General features: G+C 34.7%; 1 long non-coding RNA gene across 7 annotated transcripts; it reads left to right on the forward strand.

The window, feature by feature from the left end:
* LOC110263600 lies at positions 2974-14243 on the forward strand. Of its 7 annotated transcripts, XR_002349446.1 has the most exons (4): positions 2974-3787; positions 11566-11693; positions 11804-12006; positions 14001-14243. It is a non-coding gene; the product is annotated as an uncharacterized LOC110263600 (long non-coding RNA). The 7 variants fall into 7 exon arrangements; XR_002349445.1 differs by lacking the exon at positions 14001-14243 and having other exon boundaries at positions 2976-3787; positions 11804-13888; XR_002349447.1 differs by lacking the exon at positions 14001-14243 and having other exon boundaries at positions 2977-3787; positions 11619-11693; positions 11804-13888.

The raw sequence follows: 18409 nt of genomic DNA on the forward strand, positions 1-18409 counted from the left end.
TCGTTTTATTTTTTAAATATGATGTCTATTATTTAAAAACAATAAAAATTAATTTGTTAATTTTGGAATTCGCAACCTCTTAATTAAGTATGGAAAAATTATGTCGTTTTAATTATAACTCGTTAACAGATTACTTTCATATTTATTTATTTATGTAAAGTTTGTATGGCATATTTGAGGCTGTGTAAACTTCAAAATATTGTTACTAATGTAATAACACTTTTTTTTTTATTTTTTTTTATCAAAAATATGAAGACTCGAACCCACAACTTCTTAGATGAGTATGGAGAATTTATACCATCTAAGCTATTACATTGATAAAGATTTTATAAAGATGAACACTTAATTCGTTTTTTATAAAGATTTTACATTGATAATATAATAAAATCAAATTATCAAATTATTTTATGAAATTTTAGTTATGGTCTTATAGATATTAAGAAAGAAAATTATATGGTACAGATCTAAATCTGTACAGATTTAAAGATTTGCTTATTTAAACCACACTTTTTAAAACCACACTTTTCACTTAAAACCGTAGTTCTTCACAAAGAAAAGCGTCACCTAATGGAAAAAAGTAAATTAGAAGATTTAAGAGAAGAAATAATTAAGTTATCAAAATTAATAGATAAAAAATTAATGATTTTAACTAATGTTAACTGTAATGACACCGAATTCTTAAAATCAATACAAAATGATTTTTCTCAAAATCTTTATTTTACTATAAGCTTTATTGAAGGACTTCAAAAACCTGAAAAAACTTATTTTTCACACGGAATTTCTAAGAAATGTTATCATGGAAATGATTCCCCACATCTTTATCATACTTTTAACCCACAATTAAATTCTATAGTAGATATGCTTGAAGAAATACTAGTATCCATAAAATTGAAATCAAAGAAAAGAAAAGGGTCTGTAGATCAAATCTCAGAGAAACCCTTAATATAGTCCTGAACTGGACTGAAGAAAAAAGAGCAATTTTGGGATATTATCCAATTGCCAAAGAACAGCTAACAAAGCTGGTTATATTTCCAGATGCATCCCCATCGGACACCTATCAGTTTTTTCAGTATGGATTAATTGATACAATTTTAATTTTTAATGATCTAAAAATTATTAGTGAGTTTCCTGCAGGATTCGTTGATGCAGTGAAGAGATTTAAAATATGATTGACAACGTAAATCCGAGGGATATATTCCTAAAATTTATGAACAGTCAACCTATTTTTAATGAAGAAGAAGAATGCTTGGTTCCAGCACACCAAGTAATATTCATGTCCGTCTTTCCAGGAAATTTTCAACCAATTGATCAAGTTCAAGATTTAACAATCTACAGTCATGAAGGAAGGCTAGCCAGCACACTAGCAAGGGTCTTCGAAAGAACTCAAAAGATAACAAGGGAATCTCACACAAGAATTAATTATAAAAGCAGAAATACTTTGCTTGTGTCTAGTAAAAGGAATGAAATTGAAGAAAGAGAGATGAGACTCTTAGTGGAATTTGAATCAACATTCTACAACTTATCTGGACTCTTAGAAAAGCTCCCTGAAGGGATAAAGAGGAATCTCTGCTATTTGATAAAAGACAGAGAAGACCACAAGTGCCAGCTATGCGTCTCAGAGTTATCTGAAGAAAGCAATAATAAAACGGAATCAACCCGCATGATAAAGGAAGAAGACAACGCATCTGAAGGTCACATAATGAAAGAGGAAGACAGCACATCTGAAGCATCTCTCAACATTATTGCATAGTGACGTAAGCGCTTAGATCATAGAGCACCAACAATGTAGCTGGTGCAAGATAATAAACAATGACGTAAGCAATGACGTCATAAGAAGGGTAAGGATGGGAATTGTCCATCAGACCCAACCATTATAAATAGGTTGCTTAGGCAATTGTAGAAGGCATCAGAAAATAGAAAGCAGGAGGCTAAGAGTACTCATATGCTAGGAGAGCAAGGAGGAAGCAGCCGAGGCGATTCTATAGTCTGNACTTTGATAAATAATGAAAAATTGAGTAAACAGATTAAGAAAATTAAGGATCAACAAAAAAGATCTAAAATTGGATGGATTCATATTAGTACTATACAAGTCTTAATCAAATCTACATATATGAAAGGAATTAATTCACCAATAAGTTTAGCAATCTGTGACAAAAGAATTACTGATGACCCAATAGATCAAATAATCAGAATTGTTCACGAAAATTTGGCAAACGTAAATGTTAAATTTAATGCCCATCTTGGATATGCTATACCTTTATCAACTGAAAATCTTGGGAGATCTATAAGTTTGGCTTATAAATTTCATAGAAAGAATCTAATGGAACAAGATGATGAACCATTTTCAATTACATATGCAATAAATTATGCTTTAACAAATAGCCATCATAATATAATATTTAAAAACAGAGAAAGAATTTATGTCGATGAATTATTTCAGAAAATTGTAAAAACAGAAATACCAAAATATAAAGCTACTGAAAACTCAGTTCTTTTATTAAAAGAACCATCAGAAAAATTGGTTTCATCAAATTTTCAAATAAGAGAATCTAAAATTAATAGCCCTTTAAGTTTATCTAAGTTAAAGATTAAAGAAGAAAATTCTGAAATAAAAGAATTAACAAAAAAGGTCGAAAAAATAAATGAAACCCTAAATACTAAATTATGACAATAAATAAAGAAGAAATATATGTAACTTATCAAAACAAGAAACAAGAGCACTATTATAAACTAAAACAAGATTGAAAAACTATAAAAATTAGAATTATAAAAGTAACATTTTCAATTCTATACAAATTATAAACTTATTCGAAGTAAAATATGAAGAGTAAAAATTGGTATCAGAACCAAGTTAACGATTAAGGGTAACACTTTTTTTTTAAGCAACGTTTTTAGTAACACGCTTTTCAGCCACAAAAAGACAAAAATCTTTACACCCACATCTGTACACTATAAGGCCCATATTAAGAATTATGATAACCCTCGATTTCTTTGTTGGTCTTCAAGATACCCCTCCGCTCCTCAATGTGTCGGTGATCTCCCAATCCCAGCCCTCTTTCTCACTCCACCGCCAATGTCTTCTATTCGAATCGACGCATCAAAGCAGCACTACACCACCACCTTCCTCGTAGTCGGTTACGCGTTCTGCTCCAGTCTCCTCGCCATCATCAACAAATAGGCCATCACTCAATTCAACTATCCCGGCCTCTTAACCGCACTCCAGTACCTCACTTCTGCCCTTGGCGTCTATCTTCTCGGCAAATTAGGGTTCCTCCACCACGACCCCTTTACTCTTGACACCGCCAAGCGCTTCTTCCCTTGAGGTTTTCGATGCTCTGAAATCCGGTTCCGGGAGCTTGTTTGATCCCAGTGCTCTTGCTGCTGTTGGGCTATCCTGTGTTTTTGGATTGGCGATTAGTTTCTTTGGCTTTGCGGCAAGGAAGCAAAAGGTTCTTCCTCTGATCCTTTCTTCCGAATAATTGTTCCATCTTCTTGTTTACATGAATATATATAACTGCAAACAATTGAAAACATTAATTAAGAACTTAAGATAGTAAGAGCCTAACAGTTCAACCTTCAACTTCTTCTGCAAGACATTATTTTGTAACTCTATCTATATCTATATCAATTCTACTGAGCTTTATAGAGATCATGCAGAAGAGTGATATGCCAGGGTAAGAAGAGCAAGTTGGCCAAGGCTAGTCGAATCGATGTTTCTAAGTGGCGCCTTCCGCTGCTGCGCAGCAACATGTTCGAGTTCACTGCAAAACATATTGTACTGATCATGGTTAGTCATTATGCATTCAATTGACAATTTTCATTGGGATTATGGTTGCTGCAAGTTCTTTGGTTAAAAGTAGTGGTATATTATTATCTAATTCATTGATGTGTTCTTGCTACTTATCCTTAATAGGGTGTGAATATGGACATTTTCTGTGTTAGATCTAATTATATTACATGGATATAGGCCATACTTTAGATCTAATTATATTAATAGGGTGTGAATATGTGAATATGGACATTTGCTGCAGTTGAAGCAGGAGCACTAATGGTTCGACTTACTTGCCTAAGTTTTATCTTCAATTTTAGTTCTAACTTGATCCTTTGGTTGTCGAATACTTCTTGAAAGTTATCCTAGCCATTAACTATAATAAAATAGGCCTTCTGAGATTTTTTTTTTTACTGAACATGATTAATGGCATGGACAGGTCGAGATTGGAAATTATGATTTATTCTATGAGAAAGGAGTGGTTTTTACTCCACAGTAGGTGATGAGTTTGGAAAACTCTAAATTAAAAATGTAGAAAGAGAAGCAATCAAGTGTTTTTGAACAAATAAACTAAAGTGGCTATTGGTAGCGTGCAGCACTATGACAATCAATCAACTTAGCTGCAAATTTTTCTCTCATATTTCCCATGCAATAAATGATAATTTAATGAAATTTGGGATCCATCACATGGTAAAATGCTTGGATCCGTTGGAAGCAATTTTTGCTTTCTTCTTCACTTGATTTCGGATCAAGCATGAGGAACATTCATCAAAATTAAAATTGGGCTTAGTAGCAACAACATTTAGTCTGGCCCAATAATGGCAATGTTTGAGTTCTGGCCCAACTAATCACAAATTGCTTCAGCCACATATTATAGGAAACATACAGAATGTTGGTTTTGATTTGGGCTTACAATATTTCTTTTATGTTTCGGCCCAAATAAAACCTGCATTGCAAAAATTAATTTAATCAACATATTAATATTTTTGCAATTAATCAAATTAATAATATTAATAATGTTTGGTCATCACATTTTTAATTTAGAGTTTTCCAAACTCATCAATCTCCCCCTTGATGACAAACATTATTAAAATTGAAATGGAAAAAAATTAAAAAATTTGAGTATAGAATACTCCCTTTGAATATTTGAATTTCTCTCCCTTTCCAATTGTCACAAGGCTCCCCTTAATATATGTCATTTTTACCAAGGGAAGCACTAACCTGTAACATTTTAATCAAGCTTCAAGTAACAATGTTATTTAGCATATTCATTACATGATGCTAAATGCTTGATTTATGAGTAGAATTGGATGATAATCAAAAATCTTTTGTTATCAATAAATTGATTTTCTGCTCAAACATTACACACATCAATTGAGTACAAAACAATGTTGTTCAAAAATTTTCAAATATTTCCCAGTGAAGATATCAGAGCAATATTATTCAAGTAAGGAAAATATTTTTGAATCACACATGATCACATCAAAACATGGCAGAATTATCAAGCCAGCATGTTTACCAAGATGAATCAGAATATTCTTATTTTAATAAAGGCATGTTCATCAAGATAAATCAACAATCAGGCATTCATAAAATCAAAACAAATGTATTGTCAAACATCATCATAAACCAAATGCCAAATGCATTTCCAGCCGCAGTAATCATAGTGAAACAAATGCAATAACATGCATCCTTTTAACAAGGGTAATCATGAATTCTCAAACGAAAATTTCATCCCCAGTTTTCTTTTCCACCTCTGTTTTTCATATTTCAATTTTCAGCTTTTCTCCCCTTTTTGTCTATCAAAGGGGCACCTGCAAGAAATGTTTAACATAGAAAACAGAGTATGCAAAAGATAACTCAAAACATAATCCAAAAGTGTTAACAGAGTATCACATGGTTATACTACTATCAGTCTCCAACTTAACAAAATAAAGTAACAAATTGAGCCAAAGTGTGCCAATATCAAACAGTAAACAAAAATTTAATCATCAGAGAGATTAAAGTCCGAGTCCTCTGTCTCACTACCCACTTCATCATCAAGGCTCTCCAGCATTAGGCTAACCTTATCCTTGCATTTCTTCCAGGCCGACTCATTTTCATATGATAGTTTGCGAACAGATTTATGAAATTGAACCATGAGGTCGGACATGTTGGAGAATTCTGTGAGAATATCTCTGAGTGATTCGGCAGCCTTGGAGGATTCTGGCCTACTTTCAAAATCATCATCAGAAGCTATAGACTTCTTTCCCTTTTTAGTAGCGCCGCCTCCTTTAATCATAGAGACCTTGTTTTCTACATCCTCATTTGTTAAATCTACCTTAAAGTACTCAAAAATGCACGTGAGAAACATTCCATAAGGTAAATTAGCCTTTTTTGTATTTTTTACAGATTTTCACATATGTCTAATCATGAGGTAACTAAATGAAATAGACGATGAAGTAACGAGAGCAAAGATTATGAGACAATCAGATACTGTTATCCTGTTATGAGAGCCACTCTGTGGGGTGAGAATGTGAGTTGTAATGCCGTGCAGTAGTGAGTTGGTTGGTCCCAAAGCTTTGTGAGTAGGAACGGTTACGTCCAGTCCAGACAGATTTTCACAAATTTGATGAAGAACTTGCTTGTATGCAATCCCAACGTGTGAATCCCATTTATCACTCATGTAAACCTTCGGCCCTTCAGTGTAACCAAGGGCAGAAGCAATGGTCTCAGCATTCAGAGTGATATGCACACGTTTCACGTAGGGAGTGAAGACTGCCATCAATAAATCTTAGATTCGCATAAAACTGTCTCACCAACCCCTGGGTAAACCATTTTGTGAATAAGGAGCAATGATGACCATTTGAGACTATTAAACAGGGGTTGTAGATTGATTCCTTTGGAGGTCAGAGACTTGAGATTCACCAAGTAGGAGGGGGCACAGATGTCGCTTTTCCAAAACCTCTTTGTGGAATTCATAGAAAGCACATGTAGAAAACCTTGAAGGATCAAAATGGGAGTGTGGTTTCTGAAATTTATTCTTGAACTCCATTGAACCAAGGTTCGTGGGTTCTCTGGTCTCATGAAGCACGAAATTCTTGGTCTTTTGAGAGCTTTTTCCGGATGCATGGGGTGTGGATTTCTTCGGTGGTGAAGCAGGGAAGAAGAGGAAGAGGAATCTCATACATCACCTCCTGCTTCACCACCGAAGAAATCCACTCCCATGCATCTGGAAAAAGCTCTCAAGAGACCAAGGATTTTGTGCTTCATGAGACCAGAGAACCCACGAACTTAGGTAAATGGAGTTCAAGAATAAATTTCACAAACCACACTCCCATTTTGATCCTTCAAGGTTTTCTACATGTGCTTTCTATGAATTCCACAAAGAGGTTTTGGAAAAGCAGCATCTGTGTCCCTCCTACTTGTGAATCTCGAGTTTCTAGCCTCCAAAGGAATCAATCTACAACCCCTGTTTGATAGTCTCAAATGGTCACCATTGCTCCTTATTCACAAAATGGTTTACCCAGGGTTGGTGAGAGAGTTTTATGCGAATCTGAGATTTATTGATGGCAGTCTTCACTCCTACGTGAAATGTGTGCATATCACTCTGAATGCTGAGACCATTGCTTCTGCCCTTGGTTACACTGATGAAGGGCCGAAGGTTTACATGAGTGATAAATGGGATTCACACGTTGGATTGCATACAAGCAAGTTCTTCATCAAATTTGTGAAAATCTGTCTGGACTGGACGGAACCGTTCCTACTCACAAGGCTTTGGGACCAACCAACTCACTACTGCACCGCATTACAACTCACATTCTCACCCCACAGAGTGACTCTCATAACAGGGTAACAGTATCTGATTGTCTCATAATCTTTGCTCTCGTTACTTCATCGTCTATTTCATTTAGTTACCTCATGATTAGACATATGTGAAAATCTGTAAAAAATACAAAAAAGGCTAATTTACCTTATGGAATGTTTCTCACGTGCATTTTTGAGTACTTTAAGGTAGATTTAACAAATGAGGATGTAGAAAACAAGGTCTCTATGATTAAAGGAGGCGGCGCTACTAAAAAGGGAAAGAAGTCTATGGCTTCTGATGATGATTTCAAAAGTAGGCCAGAATCCTCCAAGGCTGCCGAATTCCTCAGAGATATTCTCACAGAATTCTCCAACATGTCCGACCTCATGGTTCAATTTCATAAATCTGCTCGCAAACTGTCATATGAAAATGAGTCGGCAAATGCAAGGAGAGGGTTAGCCTAATGCTGGAGAGCCTTGATGATGAAGTGGGTAGTGAGGCAGTGGCAGAGGACTCGGACTTTAATCTCTCTGATGATTAAATTTCTGTTTAGTGTTTGATATTGGCACACTTTGGATCAATTTGTTACTTTATTTTGTTAGGTTGGAGACTGATAGTAGTATAACTATGTGATACTCTGTTAACACTTTTTGATTATGTTTTGAGTTATCTTTTGCATACTTTGTTTTTTATGTTAAACATTTCTTGCAGGTGCCCCTTTAATGACAAAAGGGGAGAAAAGCTGAAAATTGAAATATGAAAAACAGAGGTGGAAAACAGGGGATGAAATTTTCGTTTGAAAATTCATGATCACCCTTATTAAAAGGATGCATGTTGTTATTGCATTTGTTTCACTATGATTACTGCTGCTGGAAATGCATTTGGCATTTGGTTTATGATGATGTTTGACAATACATTTGTTTTGATTTTATAAATTGCCTGGTTGTTGATTTATCTTGATGAACATGCCTTTATTAAAATAAAAATATTCTGATTCATCTTGGTAAACACGCTGGCTTGATAATTTATTTTTGGCAGTTTCTTTAAACTCAGCTGCCATGTTTTGATGTGATCATGTGTGATTCAAAAATATTTTCTTTACTTGAATAATATTGCTCTGATATCTTGACTGGAAAATTTTTGAACAATATTGTTTTGTACTCAATTGATGTGTGTAATGTTTGAGCAGAAAATCAATTTATTGATAACAAAAGAGTTTTGATTATCATCAAATTCTGCTCATAAATCAAGCATTTAGCATCATGTAATGAATATGCTAAATAACATTGTTACTTGAAGCTTGATTAAAATGTTACAGATTAGTGCTTCCCTTCGTAAAAATGACATATATTAAGGGGGAGCCTTGTGACAATTGAAAAGGGGGAGAGATTTAAATATTCAAAGGGAGTATTCTATACTCAAATTTTTTAATTTCTTTCCATTTCAATTTTAATAATGTTTGTCATCAAGGGGGAGATTGATGAGTTTGAAAAACTCTAAATTAAAAATGTGATGACCAAACATTATTAATATTATTAATTTGATTAATTGCAAAAATATTAATATGTTGATTAAATTAATTTTTGCAATGCAGGTTTTATTTGAGCCAAAATATAAAAGAAATATTGCAAGTCCAAATCAAAACCAACATTCAGCCTAGGTGTATGTTTCCTATAATATGTGGCTGAAGCAATTTGTGATTAATTGGGCAAGAAGTCAAACATTGCCATAAGCCCAATCAGTTTGGATGAATCAAAATTTTATTGGGCCAGACTAAATGTTGTTGCTACTAAGTCCAATTTTAATTTTGATGAATGTTTCTCAAGCTTGATCCGAAATCAAGTGAAGAAGAAAGCAAAAATTGCTTCCAACGGATCCAAGCATTTTACCATGTGATGGATTCCAAATTTCATTAAATTGTCATTTATTGCATGGAAAATATGAGAGAGAAATTTGCAGCTGAGTTGATTGATTGTCATAGTGCTGCACGCTACCAATAGCAAAGAAAGGGAAGTAAATTAATTCACTTTAATTTATTTGTTCAAAAACACTTGATTGCTTCTCTTTCTACATTTTTTATTCTCTCATCTCTCTCCTCTTTTCGGCAATACCTAGGAAACAATGGAAGCAAAACTTAGCTACCGAATTGAAGGAAGAGCACGTTACAAGACCATCTCAATAATGGCAAGAAAACATAAAAAATGTAGTGGCTGAGATTTTTATCACTTGTAGTAAGATTTTGTGATGAGATCTTAGCTCCTCCATACCAAAAATGGAGAAGGAGATTCGGCCAGCAGGAAAGAAGATCTTGGAGAGGATGGCTTGTCTCTGATTCTGCTCAACCACCACAGGAAGTAGTTAGAGTGGCGAAGTGATGGAGGAGGCAGAGATTGAAGCAGAAGAAGCCATCATCATCATGAAGCATCAAGGGCCAGAAATCCATCTTGGAGAGCAAGCCAAGGATGGAGTGCTCGGATTGATGAAGAGTGATGACCAAGGAAGGATTAGAGGTAATTGCATGTTGGTTATTGCATGGATTATCTCTTCTCTCTCTCTAGCCGAATCGGTTTTGTTCTTGGAGAAGAAGAAGTTGGCTTGGTTTTTGGTTTCAAAGGTGGAGGCTTCCCTCTTCTAAAAAAAGAGAGAACAGCCATGGTTTGGAGCAAGGAGTTAGAAGTAAGCAGTGAGAGTGCAAGGCACAGGATTCTTAGAGCTACCTAAGCTTACAGATTTTCTTCTCCTTCAATGTATTCTGTTTTGTATTTTTCTGTTTAATTTTGTCATGTTTTGAGTCTCATGAAAAAAGGCAAACAATGAGGTTTGTATGAAAAAGCCATAGAGAGGAAAAAGGCAGAGAGTGCAAAATTAAAAGAAAAAGCCATAGATGTCCTTAGAGTTCCTTTGTTCATCTATGTTGTGTTTCATGATTCTGTGGGAATCCCCTTGTAAGTTGGGTTAGCACTTTACAGATTGTAATCAGGAAGATTATAGTGAAATTCCATCATGTTTGTGATGGAGACTGGATGTAGGCTGCACTGCGCTTAGCAGCCGAACCAGGATATATCTGGGTGTAATTTTCTCTCTTCTCTACTCCATTTCTGTTTCTACTGCACAGGAGCAAAAACCAAAAATATCTCGTGCCAAGTGACGAGATAAAAAGAAAAGTCTCATGGTTAGGGATGAGACAAAAGAAAAAGTCTCGTGGCTAGTGACGAGATAAAAAGGCAAAAAGTTTTCAAAGTTGGTTTCAAAGGTCAGTAAATATTATCAAGCAAAAAGGGGGCTAAGATTCAACCCCCATTCTCTTAGCCACTGATAACCATCGGTAGGTATGGAGGGAATTTAGTGATTAAAGATTGAATTTATATTTGTCAAATAAGTGGTTTTGGACTTTAACTAGAGCATAAATATCTAGTTTGATTTCCTTATGATAAAACACTATGATTATGATAGCCAATTGAAGATAAGAAAAAGAAGATGCCGATAATTCCTTCTGAATTTCTCAGAGTAGTGCTAACTAATAATTAGCATTTTGTACAAATTCTCGTGCAGAATGGTGCGCGTGTACGCAAAATCCACCTTTTTCTAGGGTTTTCTTGGGTTTTCTATGTTTTTGTAGGGTTTTCTAGAGTTTTCTTTGGGTTTTCTAGTGTTTTTTAGAATTTTCTAGGGTTTTGGACGGATTTTTAGGGTTTTCTAGGGTTTTCCAGGATATTCTAAGGTTTTTCTAGGATATTCTAGGATTTTTTAGGGTTTTCTAGGGTTTAAATTTGACCCAAAATAATAACTTCTAATTTGTTTATATGAGTTACAAGGCTGAAAGGAGTTTGTTCTTGACTTCCTTCTTCCATGAATGTAAAACTCTCCTGATTGGAGTACTTCTGTGCAGTAAGATATATCATTATATTAATGCACAGAAGGATGTTCACTTGTCAAGATCATCTCCTGGCTTACATCTGTTAATTAGTTTAACTTGCTGTTAAAATTCTTGTCTCATTTTGTCCCATAGATTCTAATTGAGGTTGATCATCTACGAGATGTCCCTGGCCCATATATATTCAGATCTAGGGTGTTAATAAAGACGGAGTGGCAGCAGCGGGTTCAATGCTTGAATTGGATGGCTCATATACAACTAAGGTTCAACTTGTTTTATTTTAGTTCCTTTTCCCCTTTTGTGCATAATGCTGGGGCTGAATATATCTGGATGGCGGTCAACTTACTATTATTCTTGTTCATTATTTTGGTAGAGTTATCTTGAAATCGTTTTAGAAAGACTACCAACAATAGAAAGAAATTCTGGTGGGATTAACTCTCAGCAATCAGCAAGGCTGCTAGAGATGATTGAATTATCGTTTTAGAAAGACTACCAACAATAGAAAGAAATTCTGGTGGGATTAACTCTCAGCAATCAGCAAGGCTGCTAGAGATGATTGAATTTATTCAATCTCAGGTATAGCTTTCCTCTTTGGCTAGATATTAGTGTATCCTTTTGGGGCACCATTTAATATTAGCCATTTATGTTACCCATTTTCTCTGTGCATACATTGTATAAACCTCATACCTGAAATGCAGCAACTTGTGGAATTCAGATTTTAAAGTTCGGTATTTCATGGTAGAGACTAGTCTGGTTTTTCATTTATAGTAGTTGTATTGGATTCACACATATTTCAATTGATGAAGATTGACGTATGCCTTGAAGTAATTTAGTTTATCAGTGCACCAATTGTTGTCCCATACCAATTGGATTCTTGTCCCATACCAAGTAATTATGCAGTTTTTTCTTTCAAAAAGTAATTTCCAAAAAGCTAAAGCTCTGTGCCTGCTCTACCACTAGTATAAGTAATTTTCATGTTAGCATTAAGAAGGATTTATGCTATATATTTTTAGATGGAATGTAGCTCAATAGGCTATTATTTTAGGCTATCTTACTCAAATTTTCAGATTTATGCTATATATTTTTAGATGGAATGTAGCTCAATAGGTTCAGGTAGTGCGAGATCAAACAGAACTATTTTATTTTTCTCACTTTGTGACCTGTTTTTACTGTTTGGTTTACAGTAGTCCTGATTAGACCACATTATTATTATTATCGTTATTATTATTTGAAAATTTGTTCATGTTTTTCTTTTGTTGATTAGTGTTGTTAATGTTTAGTGTTTATTGGATAATGAGAAAATAGAGAGACTTGAGTCATCACCATTGACTAAACCTTCCCCATTTCTTACTCTTTGAGCTTCCTGGAAAAAATTTCTATGCTTCCATTTTCATTTTCCATACTCTCACCATTTTCATACTCTCTTTCTTCCTGCCATTGAACTTTGTATCTTCTGAATCTTCACTCTTTGAAACCAGAAACTGAAGTGGGAGATCTGATTGTTGTAAAAAGAAGCTTCTTTGGTTCTTCTACTGTGCTTTCTAGAATGTTCTATTTTTCTGGGGTGTGTTTGTTTTTGGAGATTCCAACATTGCAGGCCTTGTTCTGCTGCAATTCATTGTGTACATCGTTTTGTTTTGTCTCAAAGTCTCAAACTTTGATATCATAATAATCTTCTTTCACCAACTAAACCATAACCTTATTATTACTCTTGCTGTCTCTTACTCATAAAAGTTTCAATTTTTATTTTTTATTTTTTATCCCATCATTGTTTTTTGCTTTGTTATTCCACTGCCTTATTAAATTACTTGCTCTTTGAGCTCTTTTCTGTGGGGACCTTTTCTGGGGTTTAGTATCTCTTGCTAGTTGCTACCGCTACCTTTATATAATAATTGTTATTTTATTCTATTTTTGCTTGTTAAATATCTTACTCAAATAATAAGTATTGCTTGCTGGTAGCTTATTGATCAAGTGACTATGGGTATTATTTGAGGTTCCATTTGACTATCTTTGGCGTTCCTGCATTAGTGTGTTTAAGTGATTTCATTGATATAAACATGTTTGAAGCCTTAGCTTGACTCTTTCAATATCTACATACACTATTTAAGATATTTGTTTAGGTATCAAAAAATATGCTTATTTTACAAAGAAAAGGTCTAATTTTATGACCCACAATTCAATTGAATATCGTGTATAGTAAAGGCATGGTCCAAGGCGTTTGCCCATTGAAGATATATACCCTCCTAAGGCTGAAACAGTCGCTTCTTCATCTTAACAATTATTCTGAACCTAAAAAAATATGTAACGTAGAAGAAAAGGAGCAAGGAAAGGTTTGGCCATCCCTACAAACTACAAGTCAACTCTTTCAATCAATGAGTGAACATTTTTTTACTATCGTTATTAATTTTTTTCCTTCTGTTGGTAGTCTGATGCTTTTTACAAGTTCCCATGGTACTGAGATTCCAATCAATGATGAGAATTTTTTTTATTATCTTATGACTGATTTATGCCCTCTCATTTTTTGATAAAATGTAAGATGCACTAACACAACAATATTTGAAATTATGCAGGTAGTGGTGAAAATAATTTTGCTCATAATGAATTATTAGTAGTCATGAAGTTTCATATTTGTAATGAAGTATATGTAATGGAAGTAGATAATGTAATAATTGTTAGAATTGTAATTCATGTATTAGAAATTTATGGGTAGTTGTTATGACTTTGATTTTTAGTATTTGGTTAGAGCATATTATGTGATTAAATACACTTTTTTTTGTGATAACTTTATGAAGGTTGGATTAGTTTATTTAAAATTACTGATTATTATCGAAATTTTAAAATTATCAATGAATTTTGTAAGGTTTTATTATGGAGATTAAAAAAGAACAATAGGTTACTGGACAAACTTATAGCCATTCTTTAAAAGAGTGGCTATAAAGCGTAGCTATATCTGTCGCTATTGGCACGCCTTAAAAGTGTAGTTGTATTTCACATACTGTCATATTTTTAAGTGTGGTAATAGATAAAAGTGTGGCGATAAAAAAAGCGTGGTGGCGATAGAATAACAGGCATCCTTACAAATGTGACCTTTTCAAAAGTCTGTTAGTTCAAAAGCGGGGCGAAAAGCTATTGCTACACTTTTTTCAACTTTTTGTCCCAAATAGTTTATAAAAATTTTATAAAAGCATTAGTAGCATGTAGATAAAAAATGAAAATAGCTCAATTTGTTAGTATCATGTTCTTTGAGCCACAATTATCTAACAACTTAATAAATCCATATTTAATATTAACACAATCTCATTATTATCCGCTATTTTGATGAAAAGAAAAACTAATTCAATATAACTACAAGTTTTTTTTTAATGTATGTTTGTGCTATTTTAGACTTTATTGGTTTTTTAATTTTTTTTTTTACATTAGACAAAATATAAAAATAAATGAATAAATATTAGTTTAATTGTATTCGAATAAACTAATAGGAAACTCGTAAGTCTTTAATAAATTGGATAACCTTTATCTATCAAATTTAGTATTATTTTATATTGCCCCAAATATTTTATAAAAACATTAGTAGTGTTACGATGGGTAACTGGAGATTAGTGGACTGGACTCGTTGGGTTGACCCAATCGCTTGAAGGAGGGAGCTCTCTGACTAGGTTTGTGTCTGGGAGCCTCCGTCCAACTTGTGTGCGCGCGAGTGAATGGGGTGGTACCTGCAAAGACACTCTGATGCCTAAGTCAGCAAGAGTCTAGGCAGGTTTGGAGAATATTGGAACTTAGAGATACATGAGAGATGTCAGTGTATTTATAGTGGTGAACCAATAACCACCGTCGGAGTAGTTCTACCTTTTAAGGAGGATAACTGTCCCTTTATCTTAGAAAAGTTGAGATATGGCTCCTGAAAGTGGGTTGAGAGATTTTAGGGACAGTTACTTAATTGAATAAGTGTTATCTACCATCTAATCTTTGATCCCAACTTCCTTAGAGTGGAGCTTGTGCCGAATCCGACTTCTTTAGAGGAGGTCGGTTGCGTGGAGAGACCAATCTATGAATTGTGCCTTTTTATTCTATTTGGACTTTGGGCTTGATGTTGGGCCAAGTATGAACAAGTAGCATGTAGATAAAAAATAAAATTAGCTCAATTAATTTTTTTTTTTGTGACTAATTAGCTCAATTAGTTAGTATCATGTTCTTCCAGCCACAATTATCTAACAACTTAATAAACCCATATTTAATATTAACACAATCTCATTATTACCCGCTATTTTGATGAAAAGAAAAACTAATTGAATATAACTACAAGTTTTTTTTAATGTAAGTTTGTGCTATTTTAGATTATTGGTTTTTTAATTTTTTTTTACATTAGACAAAATATAAAAATAAATGAATAAATATTAGTTTAATTGTATTCATATAAACTAATAGAGAATTTGCAAGTCTTTAATAAATTAGATAACCTTTTATCTATTGAATTTAGTATTATTTTATATTTTATTATTTTTTAATTGAATTTTCTCTAAAAATATATCTTTGTAGGACATGTTGCTATAGAACTGTTTTACCAAATCAGGGTAAATTTTCTCTTTGATGGACAGTATGGATGTCCAACCTTGATATGCAAACAATGGGATAAAGTTCAGGCCTTTCCTACGGAGTTTGTCAAGATTGACAAGCTTCGAGGGACAGAGTTTACGCTTGTAAACATCTTTGCAGAAAAACAGATAGTTCATGAGAGATTGAAAACGACGACGATCAAAGGACTCATCAGGAAAATCAGCATAAAATGACTTGTAAGCAATAGGATTTGAGAGTCTAGGTTCAGCAACAGGACGGAGGTCAAAGCCAATGACTGTACCGCGAGTATGGCGATTCTGAGTGGGGCGAGTCTCTTCGTCTTCGTGAAGAGGCCTCTTTCCTTTGGAAGAGCTAGGTTTGGAAGAACTAGGCTGAGACATGTTTGGTGGAGGAGGAGGAGGTGTAGGGCGAGGGGCAACGCCAGGGCGGCGAGCAGTGGTCTTCGTGCGGGCCATGTCAGGAGAAGGGTTTGGTGGTGGAGATGGAGAGGAATGAGTGGGGGAATGAGAGGGAGAAGAGTGTGTGTGATCAGAACGGAGGGTGCCGCTGTGGGAGCCTCTGTGAGCAACTCTCTTCTTTCGAGCCATATATATAGAAGCACTGGTTCGGAGAAGATGAAAGAGTGGAGAGTGGAGAGTGTGGTGTGAATGGATGCATGCAGTGGGAAGTTATTATAAACTTAGAGAAGTGTAAAGGTTGCACCTTGAAAAAATAAAAATCCCAACTTTGAAAACGTATAGGAAGTAACAGCTGTAATTGTTGTACGTTGCAGATGGGAACAAAAGCAAAATAAAATTTGGATTTGAAAACAAATGTTAAATGAGGCCCAAAAACTTATTTTCAAAAAAATGAAAAAGCAGCTATGAAATGGGCTCAATTGGATTCAGTAAAGAAAGCCCATATGTCGAGACTGCTCCAGCACGTGATGTTCATCATTCAGGCTTGAATCCAGTAGGCTTCATAGTGACCCAATGAAGGTTACTCATCATCTGCCAAAGAAAATCTCACCACGATTTATGAGACAAAATACAAAAGATCTCATTATCAGAAACATTAAGAAAACAGAGATGAAGTTAGAATGCCCAGTTTTGTTCTTAACTTGCAGAACCTCTCCTCTATCAGTGGTTTGGTGAATATATCAGCTAGCTGACCCTCAGAATTAACAAACTGAATATCTAAATTTCCATTTTGCACATGTTCTCTTATAGAATGAAAACGAACTTCAATGTGTTTTGTTCTTGAGTGCAAAACAGGGTTTTTGGAAATATTGATAGCACTCATGTTGTCACAAAATAATGGAATATTTGAGACATTCAATTTATAGTCAGCTAGTTGAGTTTTCAGCCATAATAATTGAGAACAACAAGAGGAGGCTGCAATGTACTCAGCTTCGGCTGTTGAAAGAGCTACCGTAGCTTGCTTCTTGCTAGACCAAACAATGAGGGATTTCCCAAGAAAACAACACATGCCACTTGTGCTTCTTCTATCGATCCTATCCCCAGCAAAATCTGCATCACAGAAACCCACTAATTGAAAAGAATCAGTCTTAGGAAACCATAACCCATAATTAGTGGTACCAAGTACATATCGGATGATCCTCTTGACAGCAGAGAGATGTGACTCCTTAGGCTTTGATTGAAACCTTGAGCAAACTCCAACACTTTGGATGATATCAGGCCTTGAGGAGGTTAGATACATTAGGGATCCAATCATCCCTCTGTAACGAGTCTCATCAACATCTCTACCATGTTCATCCTTATCAAGCTTGATGTTAGGATGCATGGGGGTTCCCATAGGTTTAGCACATTTCAGCCCAAACTTCTTGACAAGTTCCTTTGCATATTTTTCTTGATGGATGAATATGCCTTCTGCAGTTTGCTTGATTTGCAGGCCTAGGAAGAAATTGAGTTCTCCCATCATGCTCATATCAAATTCATTGGTCATAAGCTTAGCAAAATCCTCTGCATCAGTATTTTCTGCAGAGACAGGAAATAATTCCAAATTGTCTCCTGCAGAATTGGGATTTTCGTTGCTAGCAGGTGCAGCTTCATGAGAACTTGGATTTTGTGGAACTGGTTCACTGTTCTTAGGTACTTCAACTTCAAAACTTGGACTATCATCAATGAAAACACTAGGAACAGAGTTAGATTCACAGAATGTGACATGCATGGTTTCCTCAACAGTTTTGGAGTTCTTGTTATAAACTCTATAGGCCTTGCTATTAGTGGAATAACCAAGAAAAATTCCTTCATGTGTTTTGGGATCAAATTTTCCTAAATTTTCTTTGATGTTCAAAATGAAACACTTGCAGGACCTGGCTCTTGATACCAATTGATGGTTCTAGTTGAACTTGAGAAGGGGGGGTTGAATCAAGTTAGCTTAAAACTTTAAGTTTCAAACTCTG

The sequence above is a fragment of the Arachis ipaensis genome, chromosome B06 (genome assembly GCF_000816755.2).
Source record: "Arachis ipaensis cultivar K30076 chromosome B06, Araip1.1, whole genome shotgun sequence".
NCBI lineage: Eukaryota > Viridiplantae > Streptophyta > Magnoliopsida > Fabales > Fabaceae > Arachis > Arachis ipaensis.